The 19,949-nt window shown below is 45.7% G+C and overlaps 1 long non-coding RNA gene across 1 annotated transcript; it reads left to right on the top strand.

Annotated features, from left to right (window-relative positions):
* The first annotated feature begins 851 nt into the window (after positions 1-851).
* LOC146340936 (uncharacterized) lies at positions 852-14,156 on the top strand. Its single transcript, XR_014784095.1, has 6 exons — positions 852-918; positions 4,203-4,355; positions 5,096-5,192; positions 5,762-5,888; positions 10,718-10,810; positions 13,796-14,156. It is a non-coding gene; the product is annotated as an uncharacterized LOC146340936 (long non-coding RNA).
* Positions 14,157-19,949: the final 5,793 nt, after the last annotated feature.

The following is a 19,949-nucleotide window of genomic DNA, read 5'->3' as shown; positions in this document are numbered from 1 at the left end:
TAGATGAGACAAGAGGCAGCCGCCCGCACTCCCTCTGCTCCCTCCGCCTTCCCTAGCAGACTGCGCCCCAGCTGGGGGCTGGCTTCCAAAAAAGTACTGGAGTGAGGCCCCAGGGTGACCTGCCACCACTACACCGCTGTGTAGGGATGGGCAGATTCCCAACCTGCTGCTCTGGGGGGGAATCCGCCCATGGGGGGAGGCGAGCCGGTCCTCCCCCAGAATCCTCTTCAGCTGGCTCTAGGGATGTACGAATCCCTTACCTGGCTCCACGCAGGGGCATCTGCGGTGGGGGGGAGGCGCTCCATCCCTCCCCCCGGAATCCTCAACGGGGGGGAGGAGCTCCGTCCCTCCCCCCAGAATCCTGCCTGGCCGGCTCCGCTCCGCGCCCAAGCCACAGAGCCACCGGCCGGCTCTGGCTGCCCGCAGCCGGACATCTGGCCGCTGGGCAGCCCTGCAGGGACGCAAATGGCGGCTGTCATAGCCGCCGCCATTTGCGTCCCTGTAGTGAGCCGTGATAGGCTATGTAAATATTTACATAGCCTATCATGGCAGGGAGAAAAACCCCAGTGTACGCAAATGGCGGTAGCCACCACCAGTTGCGTATGCTGGGTTTTTTTTCCCCCGCTGTGATAGGCTACGTAAATAATTACGTAGCCTATCATGGCAAGGGGGAAAAAATCCCAGCATATGCAAATGGCGGTAGCCGCCGCCATTTGCATACGCTGGGGTTTCCCCCACCCCCGCCGTGATAGGCTACGTAAATACTTACGTAGCCTATCACGGCCTCCGCAGGGACGCAAATGCATTAGCCATGATAGGCTACATAAGTATTTACATAGCCTATCATGGCTAGGAAGAGGAGGAAGCAAATGGCAGCCAGGAGGGCCGCCATGTGCAAAGCAGCGCGGACGGGAGCAGGTAAGTGCTCCGTTTCGCGTGCCTTTTGTGGGGTGGGGGCAGCAGGGACTTTGTCCTGTGAGCCTTTCATGGGTTGGGGGGGTGGGGGCTTCATTCCGTGATGGATTTCGGGGGGAATTCTCTGACATCCCTAGCTGGCTCTGCTCCATGGAGATTCCACAGAGCCGCTGGCTGGCTCCATAGCACCAGCTGTGCCGCATCGCTGGCTGAGGGCTCACTCCGGACGCAAATGGCGTCAGCTACGCCATTTGTGGCCGTAAAGCTCTTAGATTAAGCTAAATGCAACTAGCAAGACTTCATGTCTCAATGTGTCAGTGGGGTAATCTAAATTTGTCCGTGAATCCTTCACATAGATGTCTTTGCTTAAGAAGGTTTTGCCTTTGTTCAAAGAGGGTTGAACAAGATGGACATTTTAACCCACTACTTCCCATCAGTCATGTTGGGATCCCCACCCACCTCCCAATGTCACTCTCATCATTACAGGACGATAATCAGGAACTACCAGCACTTTCTGGCCTTGGCATTTGCCATCACTGAGCTCAACAAGGCTGGAACTCTCCTTCCCAACATAACGCTCGGCTTCCGCATCTATGAGCACATGGACATTGTCAGTGTGATGCATGAGAACAGTCTCTCTATGCTGTCCACTCAGGGGAGAATGATGCCCAATTATAAATGTGACAGGCAGGATAAACTGCTCTCAGTTATTGGGGGTCTCGACTCCAAATCCTCAAGGGAGATCGCATCCTTAATGGGCATCTACAAGATCCCACAGGTAAGGGGATAGATGTGGGAGACATGCATCTGGGGATAGATGTAAGAAACATGCAGAGCTTGGGAACCCTAAGATGGAAAGGTCAAACTTTGAAAACATCTGCCCATGCAGTAGGTGTGTTTAGTCAATCCTGGGTGGCAGGAGTAGGGGGGCTTCTGACTTTGGCTAAACAGCCACATGGTAACCTTAGTGGTAGCCAGGAATCTCAGGAGGCTATTGCATCTATTCCTAGCTAGCAGTTGGTCTGTTGCATAAGAAAAGGTTTTGGATAGTGAGAAATAAGGAGCGTTGCGACACCTTTAAATCTCACAAAGAAGGTGCTACAAGACTCCTTGTTGCTCTTGCTGCACTCAACCAATGCAGTGACACCTTCGAGGATTGGGGGAAGCCCCTCCCCCAACAATATACAGTTTGTCAGTCTTTTATGTATTGGGCTATCAATATTGTCTTTGGAAAGGGGCTCTATAGCTAGAAAGCTACCAGTATGTGTTAAAAAGAGTCCCATGCTTTGAATATAAACCCATGTGCGTATTCATTGCAATGGTTAGAAACTGTGTCAGAGTTACCTGCATGGCAGACCTGACTTTGGGGGGACATATCGACACAGGGGGAGTCTTAAAGATATCACGGAACTTCAGTTTATATTTAAATATCTGTTTTTTTAATGAACAACTTCCTTCTTGGTAGCACATCATGCATCTGAATTCATCTGTAGTAATCCAGGGAAGCTTATGCCATAAAAAATGTGCTAATCTTTAAAATGCCACAAAATTTTTCTGCAATAGACAAACAGGGAATTCTCTCCTTCAGCTTGGTTATGGCATATTCAACCCTGTTCAGGCAGAGAAAATGGTATTTCCTTCCTTCTTCCGGATCGATCCCAATGAAATTCCTCTGTATGTGGGCTTAGTCCGGCTGCTCCTCCATTTCCACTGGAACTGGATTGGGCTGGTTGTTCACAGTGACGACAGTGGTGAAAATTTCATCCAAACTCTGACACCAATGCTAAAGCAGAATGACATCTGTGTGGCCTTCACAGAAATCTTCAAGTCAATGGACCAGCTTTATATGAATCGTGTCAAGGCTGGCTTTATTCCCAGTTCTTGGTTGGAGCCCCAAGTGGTGATTATCTTTGGGGACTCCAGTGTTATAATACAATTAGCAGTTTTGTTGGGTAATCATAAAGAAAAGACAAAAAACCAATTTAGGAAGGTTTGGATCATGACCTCCCACTGGGAAATGGATGTGACAGGATCCCCCTTGGGAGAGCGGTATCTCCAAACCATTCATGGTGCCTTGCACTTCAGAGTCAACAGAAGGGCTGTGCCAGAGTTCAAGCGTTTCCTCTCAGCTTTAGATCCATTCCAACCACAAGGAGATGTTTTTCTCCATTTCTGGTGGGAAAGGGCATTTGGCTGTAAGTTTCTGAAATCAGGCCAAACCTTTCAATGGAAATACAAAAAATGTACCGGGAAGGAGAAGCCAGAGGACCTGCCAGCCTCCTTGTTCAAAATGAAGATGTTCAGTCGCAGCTACGCTGTCTACAATGGTGTGTATTCTGTGGCTCATGCGTTACATGCTGTATCTGGAGCCAAACGTGCAATGATGAAGGAAGGCAAGAGGCTTCTGAATATCCAGCCTTGGCAGGTAACTTCCCCCTTCAGATTTGGGAATCTTATAAAAGGTACCTTGGTGGTTTTTCAATGGTCTGATCCTGAAAGCAAAGGGTGAACCTGGGAGCCACTCTAAAGCTCATAAGAAAGATATTCCACATGGATATTCTTTCATGGCCATGATTTCCCTTAAAGAGCATTAAGAAGTGAGTAGACATTCATGCAGACATACTGCTTATGTAATGATTATGTATTTATGTCTATGGATATTGAGGAGAGAGGAACCAGGCATGTCTCTACCCCAAACATTTATTTCTTCTCTATAATCAGTATTGCTCCCCTCAACCCTCAGAAGCAAAGACCACATAGGAGGTATCTCCCCCTGCCCCATGTTCCTTCCTGACTGCCAGCTGAAGACCTCCAGGTGTTGGTCTCTTTGCTGCTATGAGCAAACTCCCTCCAACTCCCACTAAAAGATATGAGGGTGTGTTATAGCATGTAGACACCAACCAAAAAGCATCAAACACTCGGCAAGCATATTGTAACGGTTAGTGCCCAAACAAGATGAATCTAAAGCATTCAACTAAAAAAATTTGCACAGGAAAAAAGCAGTCTTCTAACTTAATGGCAGTTGCAGTATGTTAGAAGACACCAGAACTCACTCACAGGAGGAGGAGCCCCAGCTCAGTGGCAGAGCACCCGCTTTGTATGCAAAAGGTCCCAGGTTCAATCCCAGGCTTCTCCAGGTAGAGCTAGGAAAGAATCCTACCTGAAACCCTGGAGAGCTGCTGCCACTAAGTGTGGACAATACTGGGCTAGATGGACCAGTGGCCTGACCCTTGATATAAGGCAGCTTCTAATGATCCTGTGTTCTGTAACCTACCCTGTTTTCACAGAATCATAGAATAGTAGGGTTGGAAGGGCCCTACAAGACCATCGAGTCCAACCCCCTGCTCAGTGCAGGAACCCAAGTCAAAGCATCCCTGTCAAGTGGCTGACCAGCTTCATCTTGAATGTCTCCAGTGTGGGAGAGCCCACCACCTCCCTAGGTGATTTTCTAAGTATCTCTTCCATTTCAGATTCTTGATCCTTTGAGGAGCGTCCGGTTTAACAACAGTGCTGGAGACGAAGTCTCTTTCACTGAATATGTCAAGAAATATGATATCCTGAACTGGATCTACTTCCCAAATGGATCTTTTTATCCTGTGAAAGTTGGAGGTGTGGATTCGGGGGCCTCTCCAGGCCAAGACTTCACCATTCAATCTGATGCAATTGTGTGGGCTACAGAGGTGGGGTTGAAGTGAATATTCTAGGGTGGTGGTCAGCAAGGGCCCCTCCGTCAAGACAACTAAAGGCACCTGACAAACCTCTTACTCGCCCACCATCCCTTTTACCACCCCCAACCCCATGGAAATGTCAGCAGCAGTGGAGGGAAGAAATCGGTGGAGGCTGCTGGCTCCAATGTCAGTGGAATAGTGAATCTGCTCAGGGTTTCAGTCACCAGAAGTCAGAACTTTAAGGAGCTATACAAGGTGCTCTGCAGCCTCCACTGGAAGAAATATGGGAGGAGGGAATCCAAGCTAGGGGTTGAAGAAAAGAAGGAATCTAAGCAGTGTTGGGGAGGAAAAGAAAGAAATCCGCAGGCACCCAAATGGGCAAATGTGCCACTGGGTCAGAAAAGTTTGCCTCCCTATTTTCTAGAGTCATGGGAGAACTAAATAATATTTATTTATTTATTTATTACATTTTTATACATCCCAAGAGAGGAAGCTTTCTCCCTTCTTTCTAGGTGAGATCAAAGACCTATTGGGTCCAGGGAAGGGTCGTTGTCCAGTGATGAATAACCATCTTTGCAGACAAATGTCCCAGGCTCTGTCCCTGGACAAGTGAGTGCGGTGGACTCCCTGATGTCATGGGAGGGGGAGGGGATTTGCAGTGGGGCCCTCCCCTTGACTTCAGCAGGATACAGCCACTTCCAGCATTACAATTTATCTCTCCCCTTTGAGCCTCTTTTATGGTGTTTCTAATTATTCTGCTGACATCCAGAAGATATTTGGCCCTCCTTAAATTGGTGATGCTATCCATCACTACACCATCCTTGTGGAGTTCGGGAGGAAGAAAAAGCAATGTCTTTCAAACGCCTCCTGAAAACACACTGTTTCACCCAGACTTTCTCTGGGCTGGAAGTAAATGAATTATGCTGCTCCATTTTACTGCCCCTTGATTTTATTTCACTGTAGTTGGAAGGTTTTTTTTAATGTTGTGTTTTTAATACTGTATTTTAACATTGTGAACCGCTGAGAGATTTTATTTTATTTATTTTATTGAGCAGTATATGAATGCCACAAATAAATAAAAATGAATAAAATCATATAATGGGAATCTCTTCTGAGTACCCCCTTTTAGTGCAATTGTTGTCACTGGATATCCTGAACTGCTTGTCTTTCCCTTTTAGAAGACAGCCTTTGCAAGGTGTGTGGAGAGGTGCTCTCCAGGGTACTGGAGAAAAGTTCCAGAAGGGAAGCTGGTTTGCTGCTACAGATGTGATCATTGTCCGGAAAGGAGGATTTCCAACTGGACAGGTAGCTCAAAGTTTGTGAGCCATATAAAAGTGCGAAATGCACAGGGGTCAGAGTGGAGCAGGGCCAAGGAGAAGATCACCAATTATCTGGGGAGGTGGTGGGCTCTCCCACACTGGAGGCCTTCAAGACGAGGTTGGACAGTAGGGATGGCGGAGAATTTCTCCCCGAAACTTCGGGGGGCTGAGCGCCAACGTGTTCAGCCCCCCGAACAAGTTTCGGGGAGAAATCCTCCGCACCCCCCCGCACCCCGCACACACATCCCCGGGACGGGACTTACCTTCGCCGAATGTCCCTCCCGGTGGCGGGTCCGGACGGCGGTTCAGCGGGTGTTCATGCGGGGTGGGAGCGGCAGCCGGTCTTTTGACCGGCTGCCGCCGCCGCCATTCCAATGAAAGAAAAAAAAATGCCCCCGTGATAGGCTACGTGACGATTAACGTAGCCTATCACGGCTAGATTTGCAAAGTCAGCCGTGATAGGCTACGTAAATCGTCACGTAGCCTATCACGGGTGACTTTTTTTAAAAAAAGCACATACGGATAATGGCGGCCCCCATAGGGAGCCTCCATTCCCGTTCCTTATTTGGTCACTGTAGTCTACGTAAAGATTTACATAGACTACGGCGAAAATAAGGGCAATGCTATTTGCGTTGCCCTTATTTTCGCCGTAGTCTACGTAAACATTTACGTAGACTACAGCGACCAAATAAGGAACGCGAATGGCGGCTCCCTATGGGGGCCGCCATTAGCGTACGCGCTTTTTTTTTTTAAGTCACCCGTGATAGGCTACGTGACGATTAACGTAGCCTATCATGGCTGACTTTGCAGATCTAGCCGTGATAGGCTACGTTAATCGTCACGTAGCCTATCACGGGGGCGTTTAAAAAAAAAAAAACTTTCAAGTTCGCGGCCGGGCGAGACGGGAAGCCTCCTCCCCGACCTGAATTTCAGCCGGGGCGAGGCGGGAAGCCTCCCCCCCCCCCGGCCTGAACTTCGCAGGGGGAGCAGCGAAGCGCCTCCCCCCCACCGCGAACAACCTTAGATGAAAGGTAAGTGACTTTCGTCCACCCCTACTGGACAGCCATTTGTCAGGGATGCTCTGACTTGGATTCCTGCATTGAGCAGAGGGTTGGACTCGATGGCCTTGTAGGCCCCTTCCAACCCTACTATTCTATGATTCTATGATTCTATGATCATAGACAAGGAGAAGAGTCCACCATTTCCCCTAGGAATATTTTTCCTGTCAATTCCATTTGGAATGCATCCTTCTGTTCTTTATTTGCTTGCAAAGTATTCACAATTTCCTGAAGAATTCTTCTACTAAAATCTTAAAATAATAACTCTCATGCATCTCTTTAAAAAATGGCTGTTTTGGCACCAGACCTGAAGCTGTTTGGGTAGAACACTGATCAGGACAGGTGGTTGGTCATTCGTGTAATAATTGGAGCATGTTAGCCCACATAGAGGACAGTCCATAAGCTGAAGAAAATGACAGATAGGGATCTATTTATTTATTTACTCATTCAGATGGAGCTGCAGGTTAAAGGTCATGGTTCAGTTCTTACAGTTGCCCGGTTTTCATTCCTGGGTACAGAATTTGGGTTTTCCCCCTTGCAAAATATCAAATGTAAGTCTGGTACAGCGGATAGGCATGTAAAAACAAGAAGAAAAGAAAAGGAACAGTTTTGTACCCTTTCCATCTGTGGTCTTATTAAATACATTTCAGAAGCTTAAACAGATAGCTATCAAACAAATGTTATATACTTAAGAGTAAAATAAGCTACAGAGTGGATATTTCCTTCTCCTTCTTTGTGGTCTGAATTGACCACCACAGAAAGGACATCTCTGTCATGTTTGAGATATTTCAGTAGTGTTTGCTCACTCTAGATGCAGATCACTGTACCCTGTGCCCAGAAGATCAACACCCAAACAGGAACCAAGACCACTGTATCCCCAAGAAGATCCATTTCCTTTCCTATCAAGAGACACTGAGTTTTGTTTTAGTTTCTCTAGCCCTTTTCCTCTCTCTGATCACAGCTCTAGTGCTGGCAACTTTCATTAAACACAGTGACACACCAATCGTCAAAGCCAACAACCAAGACCTCACTTACATCCTCCTCATCTCCCTCCTGCTCTGCTTCCTCTGCTCCTTCCTCTTCATTGGTCAGCCCATGAAGGTCACCTGTCTTCTCCGACAAGCTGCTTTTGGCATCACGTTCTCTGTTGCTGTTTCTTCTATTTTGGCAAAAACTGTCACGGTGGTTCTGGCCTTCATGGCAACCAAACCCAGAAACATAGCAAGAAAATTCTTGGGGAGACAACTGACAAACTCCATTGTCCTGGCCTGTCCTCTCATCCAAGGTGTTATCTGTGGTGTCTGGCTAGTGACCTCTCCCCCATTCCCAAACTTGGACTTCCATTCCCTGGCAACAGAGATCATAGTTGAATGTAATGAAGGCTCAGCCACCATGTTTTACACTGTCTTGGGTTACATGGGTTTCCTGGCTCTCGTGAGCTTCTTGGTGGCTTTTCTAGCTAGAAAATTGCCTGACAGCTTCAATGAAGCCAAGTTTATTACCTTCAGCATGTTGGTGTTTTGCAGTGTTTGGGTCTCCTTTTTGCCAACCTACCTGAGCACCAAGGGAAAGTCCATGATGGCTGTGGAGGTCTTCTCCATCTTGGCTTCTGGTGGTGGTCTCTTGGGATGCATCTTTCTCCCCAAATGTTACATTATTCTCCTGAGGCCCAATCTCAATTGTAAAGATAATTTAATAAGGAGAAAAAATCTGTGATTATACTATACTGGGAAACTCTCTGCTACATTATTTTTCAGTCAATCCATCACAATTTACCATCATATTTATGCTGACAGGAGTTACTGTGATCCTGATTTGTTTTATTTTAAAATAAATCTATCTAATCAAGGTTATTATAGCTAGATATTTTTATACTGAGTGGGTTGAATGGTGTTTTGTTTGTTCACCCATTAATTTCAAGTAATGGAAAGCTGTAATATTGGTGTGGATTTGGATTGGTCTGAACGACATTTAGGGGTCCCTTTCATCCCAGAAACTTTGACTGCAAACACCTTCAGGATCTCTTCCATCTCTGTGACTCTTGATTCTAAGATTTCAATAAATAGAGGAGATGCCTGGAGCTAATCTCTCTCCATGACCTGACAATGGACAGGTGATAGCCTGTAACCTTCTGTTGATGAGCCTCAATGGGAACTATGATGGGTCAAGAAGGAAGAGGTGGTGGAGAGGGATGACTCATTTGTTCTCCCCCTGAATGGACGGGGAGGGGGCTTCCCTTTCTCTTCCCCCTCTGTAAGGAATGTCCTAACGGAGTTTGGTGCGAGAGCCATTTATTTATTTAATTTTCACCCTGCCTTTCTACCCAGAAAATTGGCACTAACTGTGGGTATACAAACCAGACAAACCCCTGAGTGCGACAAGCTGTCTGAGCTAGGGATGGCAGAGAATTTCTCTCTGAATCTCCGGGAGGCCGAATGCCAACGCATTCGGCCCCCTGAAATTGTTGGTGAAATTCTCCGCCACCCCCCCGCCACCCCTCTGGGATGGGACTTACCTCCTGCGAATGTCCCTCCCGGCGGCAGGTCCCGGAGGAGGTTCGGTGGCGGTTCAGCGGGGGCGGGGGCGGCGGCCTGTCTTCTGACCAGCTGCCGCCGCCACCATTACAAAATAAAGTTAAAAAAAAAACCACCCGTGATAGGCTACATAACGATTAATGTAGCCTATCACGGCTAGATTTCCAAAGTCAGCAATGATAGGCTACGTTAATCGTTACGTAGCCTATCACGGGTGACTTTGGGGGGGGGAAAAAGCATGTACGCAAATGGCGGCGCCCATGGGCGCCGCCATTTGCGTACGAGCTTTTTTTTTTCAAAGTCACCCGTGATAGGCTACGTAACAATTTACATAGCCTATCACGGCTGACTTTGGAAATCTAGCCGTGATAGGCTGCGTAAATCGTTACGTAACCTATCACGGGTGTGTGGGGTTTTTTTTCACTTTTTCTTTTGCGGCCGGGGAGACGGGGCACTTCTCCCCGGCCTGAATTTCGGCCAGACGAGGCGGGGCGCCTCCCCCCCCAGCCTGAATTTCGGCCGGGCAAGGCGGGGCGCCTCCCCCCCCGGCCTGAACTTCGGGGGGAGAACCGAAGCGCCTCCCCCCCACCGCGAAGCAAGCTGCGGGACCAGGTAAGTCCCTTTTGTACATCCCTAGTCTGAGCCAAAACGGGATCTGAAAAGGAGACAGAGGGCAGACTTTCCTCTCTGCAAGAAATCCCGTGGCACTCTTGGTTCCCCTGGACATTGGAGGGGGAACAGGGATCTCTCTTGGAGCCTTAATGTTGTGGACCTTCATCTTATGCTCAGCCTATATATGTGTGTAAATAAACCTCAAATCAAAGACATTCCAGAAGCCTCTAGTGATAGTAGTGAACTCTTTCGAAGGAAACGTACTCCTGGGTAAGCACTGGAACCCCTGAAACCTCCCACAGTCATGGGATACACACATTTTGTAATATGAAATCAGGCCAGAATGAGGAATAAAAGCAAATCCCAGCAAGGCATGGTAGCTCCTGTTCAAAGAGGAATGGTCTATCTATCATTGGTCTATCTATGTCAGTATTGCCCTCACCAGTGGGACAGAACCTCTTTCAGCCCAAGGGCTGAATCCCATTTTAGAAAAACTTTGGGGGCCATATTCCAGTGAGTGTGGGGCCAAAGTCAAAACATGTGAGGCCAAAATACCAAAAATACCAGCATGTTTCTGATTCAACCTCTTACTGTTTGTCACTGAACCTTAGGAGAGGCATTCCAGCCTTCTAGAATTGGGCGTGAGAACCAAACAAAAGCTGGAAAAATGGTGGATTTGAACAAACAGAATCTGAAACAAACAGGTATGAGACAGAGGATGAGCAAGTAAAAGATTGTATGATAAAATGGGCACAAAATGTTGGTCATAATATATCAATGGAAGAGTGGGAAAGTTATGTGGGGAAAAGTTCTAAAATGTACTTTATGTACAAGTCATAAAGAGAATTTTTATAAGATGATGTATAGATGGTATATGTCACCATTCAGACTGTCTAAAATGTATAACGGTGTTTCTGGAAAATGTTGGAAATGTGAAGATCAGGACGGAACATTTTATCAGTTATGGTGGACTTGTAAAAAAGCTAAAATATTTTGGAAACGAATACAGTCTTTAGCTCAAAGAATATTAAAGACAACTATAGAATTAAAGCCAGAAACTTTTTTATTGGGTCTACCAGATAAACACGTAAAAGAGAAGGGGGGAACCCTCTTTCTCTACTTGACAAGGGCTGCACGGTTATTGTATGCACAAAAGTGGAATAATGAAACAAGACCAACTGTGAGCGAGTGGATGATGAAAATGATGGAGCTGGCAGAGATGGCAAAAACTTAATATTATAATTAAAGAAGGATCAACAACTAAATTTATGTTAGATTGGAAACCTTTTATAGAATTTGTACAAGAAATAGAGAAAAATGATGTCTATGTATGTGGATTTTGAACCTTGAGATGGTTAGTTCTCCTTTTTTCTTTATTTTTTGTTGTTAAAAATTAGGAGAGAAATGAGATAATGTCTGTGAACTTAATGTATGATAAGCAACTAAGATAAGAAGTAGAAAATAATAATAAGCATTTGTTGTGTAAGGGGAGCCAAAGGTAGATATCTTACAATCTTAAGAGATATTTTAGTGTATGTAGAATCATAGAATCATAGAATAGTAGGGTTGGAAGGGGCCTACAAGGCCATCGAGTCCAACCCCCTGCTCAATGCAGGAATCCAAGTCAGAGCATCCCTGACAGATGGCTGTCCAGCCTCGTCTTGAACGCCTCCAGTGTGGGAGAGCCCACTGCCTCCCCAGGTAATTGGTTCCATTGTCGTATTGCTCTAACAGTCAGGAAGTTTTTCCTGAGGTTCAGCCGGAATCTGGCTTCATGTCACTTGAGCCCATTATTCCATGTCCTGCACTCTGGGATGATCAAGAAGAGATCCTGGCCTTCTTCTCTGTGACAACCTTTCAAGTACTTGAAGAGTGCTATCATATCTCCCCTCAGTCTTCTCTTCTCAAGGCTAAACATGCCCAGTTCTTTCACTCTGTCTTCATAGGGCTTTGTTTCCAGTCCTCTGATCATGTTTGTTGACCTCCTCTGAACCCTCTCCAGTTTGTCTGCATCCTTCTTAAAGTGTGGTGCCCAGAACTGGACACAGTACTCCAGATGAGGCCTAACCAGTGCTGAGTAGAGGGGAACTAGGACTTCCTGGGATTTGGAAGCTATGTTTCTATTAATGCAGCCCAAAAGAGCATTGGCCTTTTTTGCAGCCACATCACATGGTTGGCTCATATTCAGCTTGTGATCGACAACAATTCCAAGATCCTTCTCGATTGTAGTGTTGTTGAGCCACGTATCCCCCATCATGTAACTGTGCCTTTGGTTTCTTTTTCCTAGGTGCAGAACTTGGCATTTATCCCTATTAAATGTCATTCTGTTGTTTTCTGCCCAGCGCTCCAGTCTATCCAGATCACTTTGAATTTTGTTTCTGTCTTCCAAAGTATTAGCTATCCCGCCCAATTTTGTGTCATCTGCAAATTTGATCAGCATTCCCTGCACCTCCTCCTCCAAGTCATTAATACAAATGTTGGAGAGCACTGGGGCCAGGACTGAGCCCTGTGGTACCCCACTCATTACCTCTCCCCAGTTTGAGAAGGTCCCATTGAGAAGCACTCTTTGAGTCCGATTCTGTAGCCAACTGTGGATCCACCAGATTGTTGTTTCATCTAGCCCACTTTGAGCTAGTTTGCTCATCAGGATGTCATGGGGCACTTTGTCGAAAGCTTTGCTGAAGCCGAGGTATATGATGTCTACAGCATTCCCACGGTCTACAAGGGAGGTTACTTGATCAAAAAATGAGATCAGATTTGTCTGGCAGGACTTGTTTTTGACAAATCCATGTTGGCTGCAAGTAATCACGGCATTGTTTTCAAGGTGCTTCCAGATGGATTGCTTTATCATCTGCTCCAGAATTTTCCCAGGGATGGATGTCAGACTGACTGGTCTGTAGTTCCCAGGTTCCTCCTTTTTACCCTTTTTGAGGATAGGGACAACATTAGACAATACATTATGTGTATTGTGTGTTTATGTTGTTGTTTCTTTTTTAAAAATAAAATTCTTATATCAAAAAAGAGAACCAAACAAAAGCTGGGAAACCACCAAATGATCAGCATTTGGGGGAAAGGTGTGGGGCCGGCTGAAGGGTGCATTGCCATTTGGCAAACCCCAGACAGCTGGACTGGGACCCCAGGAAGGCTGGATTCAGCTCCTGGGCCTGAGGTTCTTCACTGCTCTACACGGACTTGCTGCAGCTCTCCAGGGTTTCAGATGGGGGTCTTTCCCTGCCCCAAGCTGGAGTTGCTGAGGACTGAGCCTGGGATCTTGGGCAGGCAAATTACCTACTTGCCCAAGTGGCTGGCAATTCTGAAGCAGTGCCATTGAGGGGTCAATCCTCTTGCCCCACCAGATGGTGGCATGTTTGAAAAGAGATGTTTCCAAAGCCAGGTTGAGATGATATACCTCCATCACCTCTAAGACAACCATGCCAAAAGGATGGCTGATTTGTCACTTGAGTTCTGCCCATCCTCCATCATCCCATATTGCTGCCAAGGGAAAGGTACATAAGGGGGGTGGGGGATCACCTTATCCCCACCAGAAAGTGGCACGCAAGAAGAGTGATGTCTCCAGAGCTAGGATGAGATGAGATATTCAGTTCTATTAAGGCCAAACATGGTCAATTATTTTTACAGGAAAAACCGCAAATGCCAACTTATCCGTTCTTTCTTTTTCTCATGCCAAGGCTCCAATTCTTAAAGACAATAGATACAAATAGAAGACTGCAGCCTACTTTGGGGGTTCAAACCATGAGTTTGGCCTTGATACAACCAACTGAAACTGTAGTTTAATGGAGTAAGAATTCACATTCAACAGGATTACCTCTGATGAAGATCCACGGAACACGTACACTGCCAGATTCCCATCCCTGTGTATTTTGAGACTTGTGTATTCTTATAATGTATCTCCTTCTGTGCATTTTGTAACCTCAGTCCAGCTTTAATTGTGGCCACCCCAGTTGTTTATGGGCATATTCTGCTTCCTTATGCACGATTGAATTTTAACTTATTGTATAATAAAATGCTCATTTGAAATGGTTATACATTACACTTGGGTGCTTTATAGCATTTCTTGGCCTTGGGAGAGAGTTGTCTCCAAAACCAGGAGGAGAAAATAAGCAGGCCTCACCACCAAGACATCCATGCCAAGAGGATGGCAGATTTGTCACTTGAGGTCTGTCCATCCTCCATCCTCCAGTATTGCTCCCAACCAAGGCAGCACCTCTGCCCTGCCTCAGTCTTCTCAGCTCAGCTGACATTGGCCAGAGGACCGGTATTCGTAAAGTTGTCCCTGGTTGCAGGTCTGCAAGCATCCAAATATGAGGAGATACTGTTGAAGTTGTATCTCATACAAATGGCTCTGAGATTGATTAGAGTGGTGGCAGTGGAAATATGGAAGATTAACCCTTCCCCCTGTTTAGTTTCCTGATCAAAAATCATTTAGGCTGCAATCACATATCCACGTACCTGGAAATAAGTGCCATAGAACTCAATGCCACTTGTTTCCAAGTAGAAATGCATAGGAAAGCTCTGTTATTTATTTAAAATATTTATATCCCCCGCTTTTGGCTGTAAAGCCCCCAATCCCTCATGATGGTAATTAAAATACAAACCTATCATGATCAGCAAATTAAATAATGCTCAATAGAATAATAGCCTCTTAAACCTGCACTGCAATGTGCTGACCACTGCCCCAAGTGGTGAGCCATGGAACTTAAGCCTCTTGTGGAAGAACTTTCCAGATCAGGCCAGCCTCCACCCATCCACTCAGGTTGGCCATTGTCCCGTCCTGGGCAGGAAGGAGTATTCAGGAGTTCCTTTTCCAGCTGAGCCTTGCTGGAGCAACAACGTCTACCTGAGCTCTTATATTTCTGGTCTTGCATTTGAGATTTGACTGCTTGCTTTTGCTGTTTTGTTCCTAGACATATGTTTGAAAGATGCTGACTGCGGTCTGATGTGGCAGTACCTATCATGGCACCCTCTTTCCTTTGCTCTTTAGTTGTACTGAAATACTTCTACAGTGACGTTCTGCAAAGTGTAATAATATACTAATATTAGCATTTACATCACATAGAAATGGTCATAAGCTATCACATAATAATTACAGAACAGTCGCTTAAACACAATGATACAACAACATAAAAATACATTGTTGTTGATAGTAACAACAATAATAATTGTGCAATGCTTTCACAGTGTGAAAGGTGTTTTACATTCACAGTGCGAAAAGTACTTTACATCATCACCTGTTGTATTGTTCACATGAACTTGAACTGCAAAACTAACATGCACGGATAAGGAGAGAGATCCACACTCTAGCCAACCACATATTATATGCAGAACCAATCATGGGAAGTTAATACAAAATTAACTAGTTACAGTTAAAAGTTAGCCATTTCTTTACTTTTAAATTAGATACTTAATAGGGTTGTGCACCACTTTGGTCCTGTGCGCCCCTGCAGTGGGTTTCCAGAACTTAGAGGTGCCGAGATAATGATAAGCCAGATCCAGGTTTGCTTACAAGGAGACTTTACTGAGTATTTACAGCGCACAGGCGTACCCAATGGTTGGATCAGACAGCTTCTCTGAACCCAGAGCCAAGGGGTAAAATGGGTTGTATACCATACATGTTAGCAGTGAGGCAGCATGACAGCAGCAAGCATTAATTAGCGTTCATCTGCAACTTTCCCAGCATAGACTAACAGTGCTTGTTCAGAAGGAAAACAATCAGAACTTTCCCAGCACAGACACCTGTAGCTTAGCATAAACAGAGCCTCACTTCTCAGGCGCATCCTAGGCCCTGATAAGATAAACAGTTCAGAGCTCGTTAGCATGGAATGTGCTGAGGCAGCGATATCGACCTTTGACTCATCTTACCAGCCAAGAGGCCCACTAGCAAGAGAATTGCACTGATAATGAACCAAAGCAGAGAGCATTATGGATCTCTAGGCCCCTCTAAAACTACTGGTGCCTTGGTTACAGGCCTGGGGCCATTACAGGTCCAAATGCTGAAGTGAAGCGGGCTGCTTCAGAGGTGCCTTGGCATGATCTGAAGCAGATTAGAACAGCACCAAGGTGACTGTTTTCCTGCTTAAGTTTTAAAATATATTTTCAAACATATTGGACTTTTAAATAACCTCCGTTCAGCTCTGGTTACACTCTCTCACCCATTGGGGCAAAGTCAGAACCTCATTTTCAATCACTATAGATGAAAAGAACAATTTGTTTCACACTAGGGTATCATGTTCTGATTGTTACAAGGAAGACCAACCATGTGCCCTGATCAATGTTCTGCCCAAATAGCTTCAGCTCTGATTCCAAAACAACCAAGTTTGGAAATTTAAATAATTTTGCATGAAAATGTGAGTCAATTCAAATATGAAGACAACCCAGCAGATTCTATATTTGTGGATATTACTTAGTCCCTGAGAGTTGTTATTATACTATTATACTATTTAAACCAAAGATTTCTTCAGGAAATGGGGAATACTTTGCAAACAAGTAAATCACAAAGATATGCAATCCAAAATGGTATTTATAGAGAAAATATTGATCCAAGCTCATGTTTGTATATTGACAGAGGAAATGGTAGATACTTCCCCTTATCTCTGAACTTTCTGTTGTCCCCACTCACTATCTTCTTCACTTTTATATGGCTCTCAACATTTGAGGTACATTTTCGCACCCTTTTGGTTGCTAAAAGACTGATACTATGATACTGGAAGGATAAAAGCTCTCCACCCATAATGCAATGGATTGAAGACTTAACAACACTAGCAACATTTGAAAGAGTGGTATATAGGCGTACTTGCAAATGGACTTACATGTGGATATTTGGTCTGCTTTTACTGAAGTTTATGTGTAACCTATATTTCCCTCCCCCCCTTTTTTTTTTTTACTCTTTCTAGAATATTGTAATGGTTCAAAGCTGAGGGTTTTAGAATATTGTTATACTTGCTTTCCTTTTTGGTTTTGTTATGTTGTTTTTTCTTTGTTTTGTTCATTGAAATTCACAATAAAAATAGAAAAAAAATAGCAACAAATTACACCCTCCCCTCTATATTATACAGCTGAAATGGAGGAAACCTGGGGCTAATCAGGAATGGGCTTTCATGTCCAAGTTCCTGAACTCAGAATACTTTAATTCTAAGGATGTATGTCTCTTTTGCACCATGGGCCAGTGGGGGATCTCAGGGCACTAGTAAAAAAATCAAGTAATACTGCAAGCTTGAAGTCTGCCAACTCCGGATTTGGTTCCCAGCCTTGAAGTCCTAGGTGTTGTTTGGACCACGACTCCCATCAACTATGGCCAAATGCTGGGCAAAAATAGGTAGGGATGTACAAACCCACCCCCGCCTGATACCGGCAGGCGCCCTGCTGAAGCACTGCTCCCGCTCGAGCCCCCTCAGATGCCATGCTCGAGCCCCCACAAGTTTGGTGAGCCACCACACTCACCCTGGATCCTGTGTGTGAGTGCCCACCATTTTGCCTAGCTTGCTTTTACAGAAAAAAGGAGGTGATTAAAAATACGCATATCTAAATATGTGCACATTCAGGCTGGGAAAGCTTGATCTATGCAATATTAGGGGCATTAAGCACCTTAAATATGCATATTTTAATGACCTCCTTTTTTCATAAAAGCAAGCTTGGCAAAATGGCGGGCACTCACAGATGGGTCCAGGTGAGTCCAGGCGGGGAACGTCCGCAAGGGCGCAAGTGGGAGTGAGCAAGGTGAGAGGCTCAGCAGGCACAAGCCAGAGGTGTGGGCGGGGAGCCCAATGGACTCCCGCACCCAATTGGGCATCTATGCCATCCCTCAAAATTGGAGTTGTACTGGGGAACCAGGGTTGGGAAACACTAAAAGCATTCCATGGCTAGACGGGTCAGACATTTTGCAGGGCATTTTGTAGTATGCAATAGGGGTTGTGGGGTTTTTTTGGTAGCCTCAGAAATAAGGGCTCTGATAATCAAATGCCAAAATCATTAGCAGTTAGTTAGTACTATATTTATTGCAAGGTATAAGCTTTCAGAAAAATACACAAGTAGTAAAGGAGGGGGGCCCGCATCAAACTCTAAACCATGCCCCGTTTGTGAAGGTGACAGTTGCACCGCCCCCTGTTGAGAAGGGAAGTCCCGCCCTAGCCAGAGGCCCCACGTATGCAATCAGCTGACCCCGGTCATATGACCTTCAGGGTCACCTGATAGGGGTCATGTGACCCCTCTACGAACTTGCTATGCCACCATGGACCAATAGGAATTGGTTTTAGAGCCCTAGCAGGTACGGGCACAGAGATGGCCCGCAGGGCCTTTTTCCAAGCCATGCCTGGAGTGGTCCTGCAGGGTCATGTGACCCCTCTACAAACTCGCCGTGCCACCACGGACCAATAGGAATTGGTTTTAGAGCCCTAGCGGGTATGGGTGCGGAGATGGCCCACGGGGCCTTTTCCAAGCTGTGCTGGGATTGGTCCTGTGGGGTCATGTGACCCCTCTATGAACTCGCCACGCCGCCGCGGACCAATAGGAAGAGGTCTTAGAACCTAGCCCTGTAAGGTCACGCCCCACAACCCCATTGACCAATAGGGACCGCCTTGCCCCCAGAAAAACAGCCTTTTATCATGCCCAGACATGTTTTCTGCACAGAGAATGTGGCGCAGCCAAGAGTGACTGAGGGACCTACGGGTTTTACTCATCTCCCAGTACCCTTGTGCATTCAGCTCAGAAAGATGGAAACTGCACCTATGAAACCTGGAGTCATAAACAGTAAACCAGGGAAGGGAGCTGATGTCACAGCGACTGTAACAGACAGCTTACCTTTAGCTGTATTTCCCATGGGGCAAAGAACTTTTCCTGAAACTGAGTTACATGCCACTTGGAGTATGGATAGTACTGAGGTGAAGCCTGTTGAAGACATGGATGGCCGGGTGCTTATGAAAATAGCAACCTCACCTTTAGAGAAAATGGAGCTGGAGGATCCTGACACAACCTGGTCTACTTTCCGCACATCCCTTGAGGATCTGGAAGAGGAGATGGAATTTGTGGCAGAGAAAGAAGGAACACCAGTAAGTGTTTATTTCTGAGATTTGTTCTTAATAGTATTTAGAGAGCAGTTCCGGGGATGGGGGTACATGCTGCTGACTCTAAGCTTTTCATTCTTTTACACAGGGACATGGAATGTACGGTGATATCGAGAACCTGAACATCGAGAGTTCACCAACAGTCAACATTTCCTGCCTGTCATGTATTTCCCCAGACACGGTCATAGAAAGATAATGTTTTCTGTGGTGGTTGTTTCTTTTGCACCAATAAAAATGCTTTGTAGTAACCCTAAGCGTCCATTCTTGCATTAACCTACAAAATGTCAGAGCATGAAGAAATCCTAAAAAAGATTTATTATAACCTCGGTGAAGTTGGGAGTTTGGGTGGAGTGAACCCCTTATTTCAGGAGGCAAAGAAACAGAGCAAAACGTTGCTCAGAAGAGAGGTTACCAAGTGGCTCTCAGATCAGGAGGCTTACACACTGCATAAACCAGCCAGGATCCATTTTAAACGAAATAGGACCATAGTGTCTGAAGTGGATGCACAATGGCAAGCCAATTTAGTTGACATGAAGCAATTTTCTCAATACAACAATGGTTACAAGTATATTTTAACAGTGATAGACATTCTGTCTAAATATGCCTGGGCTTGCACTCTAAAAGGCAAAACGGGCAGGGAAGTGTCTGGAGCTTTTAAAGCGGTTTTCACAAAAGATGGAAGGCAGCCTATCAAAATACAGATGGACAAAGGAACAGAGTTCCTAAACAATGATGTGGGTCATCTATTCAAAAAAATGGGGTACGC

The sequence above is a fragment of the Heloderma suspectum genome, chromosome 6, assembly GCF_057233095.1.
Source record: "Heloderma suspectum isolate Gila_16-S chromosome 6, 16-S_ref, whole genome shotgun sequence".
Classification (NCBI taxonomy): domain Eukaryota; kingdom Metazoa; phylum Chordata; class Lepidosauria; order Squamata; family Helodermatidae; genus Heloderma; species Heloderma suspectum.
This window is presented reverse-complemented; position numbering and strand designations above follow the sequence as displayed.